Source organism: Marmota monax, unplaced genomic scaffold (assembly GCF_021218885.2).
Source record: "Marmota monax isolate L192 unplaced genomic scaffold, Marmota_monax_Labrador192_F-V1.1 WCK01_AAM20220418_F8-fsc00052, whole genome shotgun sequence".
NCBI lineage: Eukaryota > Metazoa > Chordata > Mammalia > Rodentia > Sciuridae > Marmota > Marmota monax.
In genome coordinates, this window is record NW_026693473.1 from 6,681,785 (window position 1) to 6,699,109 (window position 17,325).

Consider the following 17,325-nt stretch of genomic DNA (forward strand, 5'->3'; position numbering starts at 1 on the left):
GACCTTTTAGTTCAAAATGACCCAATAAATGTGCAACTTGTGGTTCTTGATGTTGAGGTCCATAGACAAACCAGAAAGTCTTCAAACCTTGAGCTGATATCCACAAGGGGTCGTTTGACTTTTGAATTGGCCTTTCTTTGTCTAAGAGCTAGCAACAGTGCCCATCTTCTTGGCATCATGAGCCTATAGACCACAGCATCATCCACCTTGGAGTGAGAAACTCACGGGACTCCAGCATGTGTATGGCTCAGAATTTTTGATCTCCAGAAGCATTCCCATGATCTTTCCAGCCAGGTTTGAATGTATTATTTGGACGAGTGGAAACAAATGTTCTCCTATTATTTGCTTCTGTTCTTGAGGTGGTGCTGCAGCCAGCATGGAGGCAGTCAGAGGCTCTTGTCCTTGTACATGGACTGCAGGGTGAGTGCCTGCTGTATGGCAGGATGAGGGCTGTGAGTGCTGGAGGAATACTTATGTGGTGCCACAGCTGGAGGAGCATCAGCAGCAACTCCAGCATGAAGTGTCAGGTTTGGCACAACTCTGAGTGACAGTAAGGAGGCCACAAGAGGCCAGAGCATTACCATTGGAGATAGATGGTGAAGAGTAAGACAAGACATGGACTGGCATATAGCACTTGTCATTCCTTAAAAGCCTTGAGGTCTCCCACATTGCTGCCAGCCTCATCTGTGCTCACTAGTTAAGTGTGTAATATGGAGGTGTTCCCAGAGGCTGCGGAACTGCTGGCATGAAGTAGCCACCAGTTGCAGGTTGGAACTGATTTAAGATGGCCTTGGCAGGGAGCGCTCTCCTTCTAGCCAACCACTGCATATACTGAGTGGTCAGGTGGGCCTTTCTCTCTTCCTTCCCCCCAAACCCATGATGTATTCATTCATTTCAGGAACTGTTTTGGGTGTCTCTTCAGGAGATGAGAAGCAGATGAAGCCAAACCCTTTGCTTTCTTCCATCCTCCAACATTACCTTAGCACTGGTGATTGATCCAAAAGGAGAACACTCTTTCCTTAATTTCTCATCATCAATATGTCTTCCAAGTTCTTAATATAGGGATTCACCCCCTGGTATTGATTTGTTCTCTTCTGTTTCAGCACTCAAGTTTTTGTTTTAATTCAGCCTGCTGTTCTACTTTCTTCATGGAGGGTGGTGTTTACTGGGAATTAAACCCAGGGGCCCTTAACCATTGAGCCACATCCCCAGACCTTTTTTGTATTTCATTTAGAGACAGGGTCTCACTGAGTTGCTTAGGGCCTTGCTAAAGTGCTGAGGCTGAATTTAAACTCACAATCCTCCTGCCTCAGCCTCCAAGCCACTGGGATTATAGATGTACACCATTGTGCCCGGTCGTTCTCCTTTCTTCTGTTCATGGCCTATTGATATGACTTTCCCACTGATTTCTTTTCCATTCATCTCTTCCACCGCCTTATTGGCATCCTCATGGTTTTCTTTTCTTTTTTTCTGTTTGGCATTTTATTTATCATAAAAATTGAAGTAGTATATTTCAAATTTCTTACGTATCAAGGTTTAAACTGAAAGTGTGTACACATATATTTATATAATAAACATGACTTATTTAATTATATATTATAATTATGATATATTGTGTTTTTGTTATTTAACAATAATATGGAAACAAATGTCTACCATTGGTGACCAAATATTTTCCTGACATCACATTTTGTTGAAATAAATAAGCTATGATGCATTTAAGCACTTTTTAAAAATACTTTTAGTTGTAGATGGTCACAAAACCTTTATTTCATTTATTTATTTATTTTATGTGGTGCTGAGGATTGAATCCAGTGCCTCACATATGCAAGGTAGGTGCTCCACCACTGAGCTGCAACCCCAGCCCGACATTTATGCACTTTTAACTACTACTGCTTAGTTTCATACATTTAGTGGCAACTTTTGTTTAACATTAATGTCAAAATGAAATTAAAATAAATATAATCCTACAAGTTTTTTTTTTTTTTTTTACAACTGAATTCTGAAAGCCCTTGTGGTTATCACAACTCACAAAGCCAAAGCCTTTGGATTCCCACTGGGATCTCTCATTGCCTTGACATTCAGAATCTTACCAAACTGTCTGAATAGCTTTTTCAGACTCTCATCCTCTATCTCTTCCCCAAAGTGGCTTCTTTGTTTGTTTGTTTGGTGGTGGTGTTGGTGGTGATGCTAGAGATTGAACCTAGGGCCTCATACGTGCTAGGCAAGCACTTTGCCAACTAAGCTAATATCTCCAGCCCCATTCCCAAAGTTTTTGATATAAACATTGGTGAATCCTTTAGCTTTGGTTCCCATCTCAGCTTCCTGTTTTTTGTGAGACTTAAATCTGCCCACAGACACTCTGCTGTCATTGAGGGGCATGCTGTTCATCTTCTCCACTGCCTTATCACAGCCTCTTGGGTCTCAAAGGCGATAAACCCTTAGAGCTGTTCTCATCACACTCTACCTTGCAGGACAGAATGTTCCCAAAAGCAGACAAAGTTTCATAAAGTACCTTCTTATCTATAGATTTGTCCAGATTTTCTCAAAGAGGGATACCTCTGTGACCACATGATACAGATCAGTTTTCCCTTAATCACTTCAAAGTTCATGGTATCCAAGGTCTGCTCAGTGGTGGCTGGCTGATGGAAGCTAACATAGGCATTTAGTTGACTTTTTTTATTTTTAAGGTTTTTTTTGGTTTGTTTGTTTTGTTTTTTGGATATTGATGGATCTTTATTTTATTTATTTATTTATATGTGGTGCTGAGAATCAAACCCAGTGCCTCACACATGCTAAGCAAGTTCTCTACACTGAGTCCCTAATAGACTATTAAAATCACTATTTTGGAAGGTCACACAGCTGAGCAATTAATCATTAGTCTCCCACCAGCTTTGCTGTAGATGACACCTCTGACTGAAGCCACCAAACAGGTTAAAGCTCTTCTCCAGAAAAAAAAGCTGCTTTCTGTTCTCCACACTATTCTGTATCTTAAACTGCAAGGTTGGCTATTCCGGGGAAAAGGAACTAAAATGATATGAGTCATAGAACTTACTAATCACTAACTTTTCCCTAGATTTACAGAACCAGGATACTGAGTGACTTTCAGATAACAACCACATGTGAATCAGAAAAGCAGACAGAGGTGGAAGGAATTTACAACCCTCCCCCACAGACTCATAGACTCAAAACATACTTCCCCCAAATTGCCATATAAGCCTTGTGCCTCAAGCAGATGGCCTTTGTTGGTGATAGTTATCCATCTTTGGTTTGCCAACTTTCCAAATAAATCTTTTCCCTTGCTCCAACAGTTTGGCCTTGAATCACTGGCCTTTTCCAGGGTTAGTAAAGGAATTGGGTTCAGTTCAGAACAGCAGTGTCCACAGACACCTGCAAAAGATGGTGCTCTGTGCCCTGGGTTTGGGTAGAATTCTTCAGTTTGCCAAATTCTAGTCCTAAATCAGACTAGAATAGGCTCATGTGGCTAGATCTTAAGACCTTCTGTGGCTGGGGATGTAGCTCAGTTGGTAGAGTGCCTGCCTCAAATGCACAAGGCCCTGGGTTTGATCCCCAGCACCAAAAGAAGAAAAAAAAAAAAAAAAAGACCTTCTGTGGCTTCCATCCTTATTTAAAGGGAAAATTTAGGGTAAGAAAACTTCACCTCTTTACAATAAAACCATAGCCAGTACATCCAAGCCTGTCTTCTCTTCTCTTGCACAATTATGCCTATTTCCTGTCTCCTCACTCCCAATTAGAAAGGCAAATGAATATTATCCTGAAAGTGGAAAGTAAAAAGGATTGAAGGGAGACAGTTTAGAAATAGCACCCTATCTTTGGGACATAATGCCTGGCACCATTGATTCTGTTTCCTCTTTCCTTCCTGATTCAGAGAGTGGTAGAAGTCTGGAATGATGATGGTTTTATGAGAGTCAGAGAAGCAATTGACTTTCTTAATCTGTCAGCTGTGCTCACCTACTTAGATGTGACCAAGGCAGAACACACTCTGAAGATCTTGCCCTTGAAAGGGTTGTTCTCTGGACTGAAACCCAATCTAATATGCATTCCCATAGTGAGCACCGCCTTACCATCTTCTTCTTTTAATCTAAAGTGGTATTTAGCCTGGAGAATAAGGAGATTGGCTCAACATTTAAAAAAATATATTTATTAATTGTAGATGAATACAATAGCTTTATTTTATTTGTTTATTTATTTATTTCTTTTATGTGGTGCCAGGGATCATATCCAGTGTCTCACACATGCTAGGCAAGCGCTCTGCCACTGAGCCACAACTTTGGCCCCTCAACACTTTTTGATGACATGAGAGCAGAGGGCTAGAACAGATGCATTTTGGAATCCTCTTTCACTCTTAGAAAATATGTAGGTGTTGCCTCCTATTAGCCAGGTGCCATGCTGAAAGCTTTTATATTCACTTATCATTTAGTTCTCATAACATTCTTGGGGAAGAGCTAACATTTCCTTATTGAGCAGATTAAGAAAGCTTACACTTCAAAAGGCAAAGAAATTTGACAAGATCACCTAGTTCCCAGTCAAACCTCATTCAGTGAACATTTGTTGATCCCCTGTTATGGACCAGGCACTGGAATAAGCTCTAGGACTAGGAAATGAATAAGAAAAATAGTCCTGCTGGGTGTGGTGGTGCACGCCTATAATCCCAGCTGCTCAGGAGGCTGAGGCAGGAAGATTGCAAGTTCAAAGCCAGCTTCAGCATCTTAGTAAGACCCTGAGCAACTTAGCGAGACCCTGACTTAAAATAATATAGGAAAAGGCTGAGGATGTGCCTCAGTGGTTAAGTCTATGACATATCACGGAAGCACAATAAATGCCTGTCAAGCAAAGGCTGAAACCCATACATTCTGAAGTGAGTCTGCATAGCATAGAGGAGGTGACCATTAAGCCTATTCTACTCATGGCCCTACCCCCACCCCACCCCACATCTGCCTTCTGAGAGAGTCCACTGCAGTACCAATGCAGCATGACAGGGAAGTTTGCCCATGGGCCAAGTATCCCGTGTCTCGGCGTCAGTGCTGCATAATGTGAATCGTAGGGATCATGTGTGGGAAATTTATTTGTGCAGCACATAACAATAACAGCAGATATAGGGCAGCATTTCATAAGTCTTTATGAAAAATCCATTAATCCTCTCCTGGAGAATGTAAACAGGCACAATATCTAAAAAAGGAATCTGATAGAAAAAGTTTGGAAAAGCCTGAAAACTCTATGCCCCTCTTAGAAAGATAGAGTGTGTATTGGTGAAGTAAAGGCTCAGAAGTCTGGTGATAAAGAAAACGGTGAACACAAAGCACCGCTGAACACAGTTCAGGACATACTAGTGTGGAGGAATAGATAGTGAATTAGAGGTCAAAAGACAATAACTGAATTATCTCTGCCCCCAATGCAAATGTTCAAGATTCGAACATTTAAGACTCCCTTTTGGAGCCTTAAATTCTTCATTTGTAAATTAAAAGAAATGAAACTTTAAATCTAAGGACTAGGGACTTAATTCAGTGGTAGAGCACTTGTTTAGCATGTGCGAAGGCCCTGGGTTTGATCTTCAGTACCCCATGCATCCTCCCCCACACACTCACAAGCCCATTGCAATGGCACATGCCTATAAACCCAGCGACCTGAGAGGCTGAGGCAGGAAGATCCAAGTTTGAGGCCAGCCTGGGCAATTTAGCAAGACCCTGTCTCAAAATAAAAATAAAAAGAGAGCTGATGATATAGCTCGGTAGTAGAGAGCCCCTGGGTTCAATCTCAGTACCACACACACACACACAAACACACAATCTAAAATGGCCCTTCTAATGGCCCTTCTAATCCCCAGTTTCTATCCTGCTACAACAGATGAACAGCTCTGGCTTTGATGTTTTTGCTGGGGCTAAAAGGCCCCCACAATGGGTATATAACATGGTCTCAGCTCTGCCCTACCCAGCCTGAGAACAGCTGGGCAAGAGCTTGGATGTTCTCTTAATGTAGCCATTCCCTTGGTTGGCTAGGTCAGAATGGAAATTATCTGGCAATTCTGAGCTATTTGTGCCAACTCCACAACCTTTAACCTCAGAAGAATCACCATTCACTTTTCCTTTTCTCCTAGGCAAGGGATGCACCACTGCTAGAATCATCACCCTAAATGTCCAAAGAAGCAATTGGTTTGACATTAAAGTGAAACTCTATTGTCAAGGTAAGGAAGCAGTGGATAAGAGAAATCTGATAATGATTATCAACCAGGACCATGAAACCCAAGTGCCTGCCAGGAGACAAGCTACCCAAGCATGTAAAGGGAGAAATGAGGCCTGAAGTTCCCCTGGTCTTGAGAGAAGACATAACGAGGTCCACTCCCTTTAAAGTTCACGTATGGAAAAGAAAGTACACATGGCTCAGGTCAGATTTTGGAGTCATGGATAGTTCACATGGATAGAGTCAGCTGACTGGTGTTTCCCACTGATGGAAAGGAGGACCCTAAAAGGAGGACCCTGTTAGCATGATACCATGTTCAGAACAGAGAGACCACACTTGCTGCTACAAAGGGTAGCTTCCAAATGGCTACTGTTTAAGGCCCACATTACGTGTAAGAAGAGTAGTGTTATCCTGTGAATATCATCTCAGAAAAGGCAGAATACCATCATTATTAGGAATGATCTGTAGCCAGAATTTCTCTTCCACCCTCTCCAGGATCCTTCCTTTTTCCTTTCCTCTGTCCTGAAATATTATAGAGTATCCTGATGTTTCTGGTCTTGCACTGAGTTTCAGCATATTCGTGGACATAGTGTTAGGTAAATTTTTGTCTCTGTGACCAAAATACCCAACAAGAATAACTTAGTGGAGGAAAATTTTATTCTGCCTCATGATTTCAGAGGTTTAGTTCATGGTTGGCCAAATTGCTCTGGGCCCAAGGTGAGACAGAACATCACAGAGAAAGGGCGTGGTGGAGGAGCACAGCTCCATTTATGGTAGCCAGGAAACAGAAAAAAAAAGGATGAAAGGGCTGTAGAAAAGATGAACCCTTCCAGGGCCACCCCCGGTGAATTGCCCCCAGTGAATCGCCTGTTCCAGCCAAAGCCCCACCTGCCTATAGTTACCACCTAGTTCATTCAAACTAGGATGAACTGATTAGGTTACAGATCTCACAGTCCAATCATTTCACCTCTGAACATTCCCACATTAACACAGGAGCTTTTGGGGGACACCTTATATCCAAACCATAACAGATCTCATGCAGATGTGTACAGTGTCGCTTTTATAGGGGTTGGGTTCAAAAGTGTTTGACACAAAAATCAAGCATTGTCACAATTAACCTTGGAAGTATTCTAAATCTTATGTAAGATTGGTGAAATAGTCATACTCTGAGAAGAACAAGGACAGCTAAAGGACCTTATCTTAACTGAGAAATTACATTACTCATCCTAACTTCTCCAGGCCATGGATGGACTTAGCATACAGAGTGGTGCTATTTAAATTGCTATTTCTTGGGGCTGGGGTTGTGGCTCAGCAGTAGAGCACTCGCTTCGCACATGTGAGACCCTGGGTTCGATCCCCAGAACCACATAAAAATAAGTGAAATAAAGGTATTGTGTCCAACTACAACTAAAAAATAAATATTAAATAATTGCTATTTCTTTCATGGGATTTTATTTTTCTTCTATTTTGTCTCCTCACAACTCCTTCTCTCAATATGACCCTCTGGCCTCCCTTCCCTTTTCTCTTTTTTAATTTTGCTTCAAATGCTAGTCCCTAACTTGCCTTATACTAATCTCAGCTTTGGTTGGGTTTTAAATTTGTTTTCCTCCCTCTTATAAAACTCCTTGTGATTACATTGAAGCCACCCAAATAACCCAGGATAATCTTCCATCTCAAGATTCTTAACCTGGCCTGGGTGTATGGCTCAAGGGTAAAGCACTTGCCTAGTATTTGAAAAGCCCTGGTTTGATGCCAGTACCATCAAAGAAAAAAGAAAAAGAATCTTTGACCTAATCACATTTCCACAGTCCCTTTTCCTGTGTAAATTAACATATTTATAGGCTCTAAAATTTAAAATTTATGGACATCTTTGGGGATCACCATTCTGCCCACCACAGAAACCGTGTCTGTCTTATTGGCTGCTGTATCTCCAGCAGTTAGCACACAGCCTGTCTCATATATTAAGCTCTTGAGAAACAAGTGTTTAATTGGCAAGTGAGGAATGGTAAACTAGAGTACTTTTTTTTGTGTGTGATATTAGGGATTTCAATCCAGGGGTGCTCTACCACTGAGTGCTTCCCCAGGCCTTTTTATTTTTAAGATAGGACCTCACTAAATTGCCCAGCTTGGCCTTGTACTTGTGATTCTCTTAAGCCTACCAAGTGGCTATGTTTGAAGGCATACACCACTTGTACCTGGTGTAGATAAACTAAAATCTTATCATTTTTTCTGTTTGTTTCCATTTTCATTTTAGTTTCTGGTTGCTCTATTTTAAGTTGATAAGAAGGACCTACCTATGGCCAGGCAATCTGCTCCTCCAACTGGCCATGAATGGACAGCCCTTGACATTAGGGCTTGTCATCTAAGGTTGACCATAACTCTAGTTTCCAAGTCAATTTTAAAAGTGCAGACTGACTGTGTCACTGGGATGAGGACCCCAAGGTGGTCCCCAAATGGAGGTAAATCTCAAAACAGGTCATGGGGGTACTAGACATCATACAAAAAGGAATTTAAACACAGGTCAAAGTGAGGCATAGGTTGATTCTATTAAAAGAATCAGCATTCTGACAGAGTGTGGGTGTAGGAGAGGGTGCACTAGTTTCACCTGAGCAAGACATATTTATGGGTGTAAATTTATAGTGTAAGAGAAATAACCTAAGAGGGTATTTTTAATTCTTTGTGTTGGTGACTTGACATGTTAATCATTACTTAGTTTTAAACTAATCAGCTGAAAAACTGCTCCTTTTGGAGGGTGAATCCAGGGGCACTTTACTACTGAGGTACATTCCCAGCCCTTTTTTTATTTTGAGACAGGGTCTTACATTTTTTAGGGCCTTGCTAATCTGCTGAGCCTGGCCTCAAAACTTGCAATTCTCCTGCCTCAGCCTCTTGAGTCACTGGGATTACTGGAATGTGCCACCATGCCCAACTGAAAACTCTTCTTTACCACAATGGCATAAATCTCCCACTTTTAGGAGTTAAGAACACAGGATTTGGAGGAAACAAACCGGGGATTGTTTTTGAGGAAAAATCTTTATTTCCGCAGCAGGGGTTACCATCTAGGGGTGCTGGGTTTGTTGTCTCCATTCAGCAAAGAATTGAACAGGACACAAAGATAGCAAGCAAGAAGTAGGTTTATTGAAAAGAGATATATAGAGATAAACTTCTCCAAAAAGAAGGGGCCCCAGAGCTGAGAATCCAATGGGGAGTTTTGGTCTATTGTTTTTATGGTCTCCTTTCCTTATCCCTTCGCTGTCCATGAGCTCCTCACTATTATTGATCAGTGCCCGCTCTGTCCATGCATCTGTTTTTGTTTTTCTATTGGATCTCCCACTTAGGAGCACAAGTTTGGAAGTGTCTGTCTGCTTGGGCCCCTGCATGTGTCCATAAGCACTTTCATCAACAGGAAGTTGACCTCATTAGAAGATCCTCTCCATGCTCCTTTGTTCTGGTCCTGCCCCTGACCCTCCTCACTTGACATCTTGTCCTGACTGCCTAAGCCCTTCTATCACTCTCTCAACTTCCCCTCTCAGAGGACACCCTGACTACTGTTGGGAGTTGGGACGATGACCGCTCTGACTACTTCAAGCTGGAAAGGGGCGTTGTAAAGCTTGAGTCAGGGTGTCCTGAGGAGAAGTCAAGGCAAAGAGCTGTGTTAAGAATGGTCCAGAGGTCCTTGGTAGAAACTGGCAAGCATATTTATGTGGAGTTTCATCTGTATAGCCATTCTTCTGATCCTAACATACAGATAAATATTACAACAAGAAAATGAGATTAATACTAAAGCAAATATTATTTTAAGGCAAACAGAGCAAAAGAATATCATTATGCAGTTGGAGAAAAACAGAAAATTATTCCAATGATAGTTGGTATTAGTAGTAATAGATGTGATATATCAATCAGCCTGTTAGCTATAATTTGCATATGTATTTTATATAATTGATTTAATTGATGTTGATTATTAACAAATCTTTAACTACAGTACTTTCATTAAGGACATCTATCAACGGTTGTAAACTTATATACATATGGGGTAAAGGTAATGGTTTTGGGTTCCATGTTAGAGTAACATCATCCACTTTGTCAGGTAAAAGATGTCACCCTGTCAATGGAGGACCTCTAGGAATTCTACACACCCAGCAAAAGAAGTAACTTAAGTTAAAAAGTTTAAATCAGATCGATTATTAGTTGCTAAGCAGACATGTTGAACAATTACTTCAAAAAGCATAGAAAAGTTATGCACAGGATACAGAGTGAGGTCACATAAATTAGAAGAATAGTTAAGTTGACAGGGTTCCATCTGTCTACTCTAACAGCCACATACTCATCCCTGATCACAAATAATACATTCAGATAGAGAATAAGTCACATCTGTTTCATCTGCATGGGTACCAATTAAATGAGGCAAAGTAGGAATGTAGAACAAAAGGTATAACATGAAAATTACATAAAACTTGTGTTGATTAGGTTTCATAATGCTGTATAGTCCCTGTATAAAATAAATCAGAGCATTGTATATTAAGTGACTATAAAGCCATCCAGTGGGTCAAAGGAATATAAGTAGAAAATAACTTCCTAAAAGTGATATCATTTCTAGCAGTTAACAGTTGTTGTACAGTCAAGAGCATTTTGGTGAGGCAGGATCATTGTGGGCAGCCATTGACCATTAATTGTCAAAACTTGAGCCACATCTTGTCCGCCACTGCGTAGTCTGCCCGCCAAGCTCTCAAGGTCAATTGAATTTACTATGCCCAAACCAGTTCCAGCTCCACCAAGCAAGGTATCATACCAAGCTCTTTTTTCTCCAGTTACATTGTTTTAAAATAGGAAAAGTCAAATTAAAACGTAACAGATGTTTCTGATAAATTTGAGTCCATTTACACAAGATCTGGGAACTCTATTTGTGGAGGCTGTACATTGTCATATTGAACAAAACAGAAACATACTCCACCCACACTATACAACTGTGGATGGCTGTAGCATTAGTATATAAAATAGTCTGTGGTTTGTTTATAGTAACATTCTCATTAGTACCATTAAAGACAGGATTACCAGAGCAATTGTTGGCTAAGGAACAATACCGTGCAGGAAGAGTGGGCCACAAAGAGGAAACATTGCAGCATGACAAGGTGAGATTTGACATAATGTCCAGTGTAAAAGGAAGCCTTCCCTGTGCCAAGGCATGCAAAGATGGGGATCTCTTCCACACAAGAGCATTTGCTGAAAGAGACCAATTAGCAAAAACACATTTCTTATAACTATTGCATTTGAAGTTATCTTGTATCCACACCTTAGTATCGTAGGTCCATACAAGTGAGACAAGTGTAATGCTGGATGGAGTTAAAGGCATTCCGTGAGTCCATGTGTTTACCACAGTCCAGGTTCCCAGGAGAAAGATTCCTGCGACATATCTTTGTGCATAGTGCACAGCTTGTAGTCATAATTAGGCTTTTAAAATTAGATTTAGTATGTATAAGATTAATGCACAGAACAGCATTATTGTTCCTAAATAGGTTAAGGCTAGGAATAGCTTATGGATAGGATCCCAGTCTGTGGAGCTGTTTTTACTAACCCAATAACCAATGATATTGCAATTAAAGACCAATAAAATCAAACCATGTCACTTAGCTTGTTTAAAAAGAAACTTGAGATCTTCTATGGTAGTGGTCTGTAGGAGCCTCCATTGTGGTGGACTTTATAGAGGGTCTCCAGGGTTTAAGGTGGGTATGATGTATTCAGGGTGATAACTGGGTAAGGACTCTCCCAATTGGACAAGATTTCCTGGACAGAAGATGGGGCGGGGGTCCTTGATGATCTCCCTCAGGAAGTTATTGTTCAATTTCTGTAAGAATCTGTTAAAACTTGGCCAACTGAGTTACATGGGATACTAAGAGAAATTTCAATATCTAAAAGTAAATTGTTGGACTAAAAAGGCCTTCTGTACAGGGACTCAAATGGATTTAGACCTGTCAGCCAGGAGTGTTTCCATGCCTTATCAGAGACAAGGGCAGAAGTTTAACCCATGGGATTTTAGTTACCTGAAGCAATTTTCTTAAGAGTCTCTTAAGAAGTTCGTTGGTTTTTTCTACCTTGCCTGAAGATTGAAGTCTCCATGAACAATGAAGATGATATTTAGGGGCTGGGGATGTGGCTCAAGTGGTAGCGCGCTCGCCTGGCATGCGTGCGGCCCGGGTTCGATCCTCAGCACCACATACAAACAAAGATGTTGTGCCCGCCGAAAAACTAAAAAATAAATATTAAAAAAAAAAAAAAAAATCTCTCTCACTATCTCTCTCTCTCTGTCTCTCACTCTCTCTTAAAAAAAAAAAAACGAATTATTCCTTTAAAAAAAAAAAAAAGATGATATTTAATTCCTAATGCTTGAAAGAGTTTTGTGTTATTTTTGCCTTAAACACAGGTCCATTATCATTTTGAAGACTTTGAAGGAGATCAAATCAAGGAATGATCCTCCTGAAGTAGAAATTTTACAACTTCAACAGCCATTTCAGATCTGGAAGGAAAAGCTGCTACCCATCCACTGAATGTATCCACCAGAGCTAGTAAATATTTTGAATTCGGTCCTCCAGGCATATGGGTAAAATCTAATGGCCAGTCTGCTTCCAGATTACATCCGTTCTTTGGTATCTGGGAGGGTGGATATGTTTATTAGAGGGATTAACCCATTGACAGATTTCACAGCTTTGGGGAAGCAATAGGACTTCAGGACTTTTCCCAAGCCTGTTTGCTGCATTTAATGTAGTGCTGCTGGTCACTTTCAGTACCTCTTCTTGGCATTCTCATGAGTCTCTCATATGAGTTGTGGGTTTCTTACAAAAAGAATGGAAAACAGACAACGATAGTGAAGAGGCAGGGAAGTGGAGAGAGAGGGTCAGGAGGGGAAGGAGGGTATATAAAGTTAGAGGGAACCTGATATGCAAGCACAGAAATCTGGAGTGCCTGGTGCATTTAGGGAACGGCGGGTGACTGATAATGCTGGTGACATTTGGTGGAGTCTCTGAGGTTTGTCTCTAGCCTGGATATTTAGATCTGTCCCTAAGGCATGTGAGTCCTACCTCAGGTGAACCAGGCCTCTTGGGAGCTCTGGGTTGCCCCAGACCTGAACTGAGTCTGCCTCTGGTTTCGGATGCAGATGGCTGGCTCAGAATGGACAGTAGTCCTTTCCAGTGATTATGGGCCTTCTCTTTGTCCTAACTTTCTACAGTCTGATAGGTCTAAATGTCTCAGATCCTGGTATCTTGCATCGAGGCAAGGCCTCAAACCCTGGGAGAAGGAGGTGGCAGTCCAAGGGCTGATGCCTATAGGGGTGATTTCTAAAATGCTAACCCCACCTGTGGCCTCAGGATCCCTTCTTTCCATGTCATCATTACTTAGACCCTGGCACTTCATTTCCCAAGCCACTGAGGTGAGAAGAAACAGAATCCTGGAGGTTTTCCAGTTGCTTTAAAAGAGAGGACTGAGCAGGCTGGCAAGAGAGGCCAGCAGGCTCTTCCAGCAGTTCACCATTCCTCCTTCCCATTTCACACCCGACTCCAAGCACTGATCACTATTCCTAAGGGGGGAGCTCCAAATAGAGCTCTTGAGGCTGGACAGCCCCTTCTCTCTCACTGCCGCCCATCTGAGTGGTCAGCTTGCTCAACAGGGACCGGGATTCCCCTGCCCACCTCCTCCCCATCTTCTTGTTGCCCAGTGATGCTATGGGGCTGCCCCGAGCACCAGAGTGATGGAAAGACTTCCTGCCACTGCCCCTAAATCTTTTCATGCCAGACCCCTTCTAACAGGACCCTCAAGACGACATATGTGGCAGGGATGTGTGCAGGATATTCCAAATGCCGTGGTGCCCAAAGTGCTACTTCCACTGCTCGCCAAGGACTTTCCACTGTCCATGGTGCAACATCTGTGTGGAGGGGAGTACTCCTCCTTCCTGTCCACTCACCAACCCATCCCAGGGAACCGGGCCAAGACCAGGAACCTCACATCATATGTGGGCCAGGGGTGGGTATGAGACCATCTTCCCAGACTGCTAAAAGTGGCTCCCAGACACTCTTGGTCACTTACATCTGTTATTGCTTCTGGTTCTGCACCTGAGAGACTGGCCTTGCTTGCACAGGTGCTGACATGAAAAAGGGCATCTCATCTGTGCTGAGCCTGGTGGAGTCAGGGGGAGGAAAGGCAGCACCTGTCCCATCCCCTGGCTTGCTGATATTAGAAACCCAGACATTTAGGCCAGCTGCTGCCCTGTCCTGGGGATCTTTGCCTGTCCACCTCTGGGTGTCCAAGTTGGAGGGTTTCCTGGGTTCTGAATGCTCTTCTCTCATGTGCACATCCTGCGTGGGTTTCCAAGTGCAGAAGTCTGGCTGGGCAAGAGATTCTTTTCATCCCCCCCAGTATCTGAGAAAATCCAGACCCAGAGTTATTCTATATCCTGCTTGAAGTGACACCAGGCAGGTCTTGTCTCTAAAGACCTCATTCATGACAGGTGATGGGCCACCTCATCCTAACTTGTGCTCTAACAATGGAAATGCCAGTGTGTAGAACCAAGAGCAAGAGGCCTAGAGGGCCAATTGGGGGAGGCCTCTGGATTTGGGCCGCAATGGAGGCCCGTCCAGATAGACCCTTGAGTCCTGCCTCCTCTCCCTAGGAGTTTGACCACCACTGCAAGTGGGTCAATAATTGCATAGGTCAGCGAAACTTCCGGATCTTCCTGCTGCTGCTCGTGTCCCTGTGCCTCTACCTGGGTGCCCTGTTGCTTACCTGCATCATATTCCTCCAGCGCATGAGGCACATGTCCTTCTCCCTGGACAAATCCACGGCTGTCCACACAGCCCCAAGGGCCCACAGTGGGAAGAACACGAATTGTGGGGAGGGACGGACTGCCCAGGGGCTGGACAGCCAAGAGGCGGGGTAACTGAGGGCAGGGCTGATGTGGACAGGGCTAGACGGAGAAGCCACTTGGGAGGACCTGTGAAGGACAGGTTGAAGGCTAGTGGGGTCAGGGAGATGGGTGGGGTAGGATGGACTGTGGAGTTAAGAATCTAGCGGAGCCAGGGAGTGGGGCAATGAAGGTTGAAAAGGAACAGGCCTGACGACAGCGCGGTGGAGTGAGGTGTCCCTTGGGTGTGCTGGGCTAACCGCCTAACGGTGGTGGGCGGGCGGGGCTCGCGGGCGAAGAGCCAGGGAGGGCGGAGTCGGGCCGAGGGGAGGGGCCAGGGAGGAGCTGTCCAGTGGCCTGGCTTCCTAGCCTGGGCGCAGCTCCATAGTGGATGTACCCGCCTTGGGCGTCCTGCTGCTGCTCATCCTGCTGCTGCTGATCTCCACTGCCCTTGGCCCTGCTGGTGCCTCCTGAGCCTTTCCAGACCCACCTCTTAAGATGCAGCTCTCTCTATCAAATAACAAAAATAACCCTGAGATTTAACCCTGCCTCTTACCATGTCATCTATATAAAGTTGTCAGAACATTCTCTGTGGTTTAAAAATATGGTGAATCTTGGTAAATACTTAACCAGACGTTAGATAATTGGACTTTAATTTGGGCTTACAGCATTTAACTCATTCACCATGGCCCTAACCATAAAACCTTTCTACTGTAAGAAGAACCCTAATTATCAAGTACTAATTTGTCTCTTTAGTATGGTCCTGATCAACCTTTACCATCTACTACAATTATTTGTGAACAACTCATTTTTTTTTCTTAAAATTTGTAAAAATTCTTGAGACTAGGAAAAGTTTCTCTTGGATCTTTACCCATAAATATACAAAATATGTTTTCTATAGCTGAATATTTTTCACAATTAAATATTTCACATGTGCTGTTTTCACTGTCATACCACCCTGAACCTTCTCTGTGATAGTGAGTCCAATCCAACTTATTTCAGGTTTTCTCTAACCAAAATTCTTTTTGTAAACAGTTCCATTGCTTTTTACAACTGTGAAAACCCCAAGTTGTCCTCATCCGTGGGGTGATATTAAGAAAGTGTTATCTTTTATTTAATACACTAGAACTTACACCTTAATGATAGCACAGCATTCCAAATGTGTCCACATTAAATACTTTCAAAAGAAAGTATTTAAAATGTATAATCAGTAGCAAATAATTCTAAAACACATTGCATCTGCAGGATCAATTAACTCAGATATGTCTTTGATACATGTATGTTGTATATCACCTGAACCATACATAATGTCCCAGGCCACAGCATTTCTCATATCCATCTCCACCACATGAGTTTCTTTTAATATTTATTTTTTTGTTATAGGTGGACACAATGTCTTTATTTTACTTTATGTGGTGCTGAAGATAGAAACCCACACACACCAGGCAAGTGTTCTTCCTCTGAGCCACAACCCCAGCCCAATGGGTTTCTTACTTACAGATACAAACCAGCATATTTTCATACAGATTCATCATCCCACCTTTCCTTCTGAATAATTTCCTAGAATAAAGACGTTTTCAAACAAACAAACAAACAAACAAAAAAAGATGCAGCTCTCTCCTCCCCCTGGAGCTCAGTGTTCCTTCTCCCTCCTGGCTGCATTGCAGGGAGAGCCTACTGTGTGCTAGGCTGCGTGTTTGAGGAATGGGTGTAGAGGTGAGTCCATCCTGCAGTTGTGTTGATAAGCACCCTGCCATCAAAATAACACCAGCCAACACCCAGGAACACTGTGAGCAGGGGTCAGTCCTGAGTGGTGTAGTGGACGGGAAGACACTGAGTTTGGCGAGGACTCCATTGTAGAGGAGGACATGCATCTCGTCACGTCCTAGGTGTGATTCTGGAGAGGCAGAGGACAGGAGGGCATTGCCTGTGAGAGGCACACCTTTGCAAAAAGTTTCAGAAACCCGAAGGTAGGATATTAACAAAATGATGAGGAAAAGGCTCTAATTCAAGCCCAAGGTGGCATGGGCAATGAAGTTGACCCCTAGGGGTTGAGATTAAAGAGAAAGTGAAGAGTGCAACTTAGTTTTGAAGAAGTGGAAAGAAGTGGAAACCTGGGAGCCGTGATAGGTTTTTTTTTTAAGTTATTTATTGAGGAATAATTTACAAACAGTACAATTCACCGTTTTGGTTTATAGTTAGGGATCTTGACAAAGGATCGTCCTGCATTCTCCAGC

The 17,325-nt window shown here is 42.7% G+C and overlaps 2 pseudogenes; one reads left to right on the forward strand and one right to left on the reverse strand.

Moving 5' to 3' along the window:
- Positions 1 to 693: 693 nt before the first annotated feature.
- LOC124101725 (polyadenylate-binding protein 4-like) lies at positions 694 to 6,143 on the reverse strand (annotated as a pseudogene).
- Positions 6,144 to 6,253: 110 nt separating this feature from the next.
- On the forward strand, positions 6,254 to 15,562 carry LOC124101726 (palmitoyltransferase ZDHHC19-like; annotated as a pseudogene).
- The last annotated feature ends 1,763 nt before the right edge of the window (positions 15,563 to 17,325 follow it).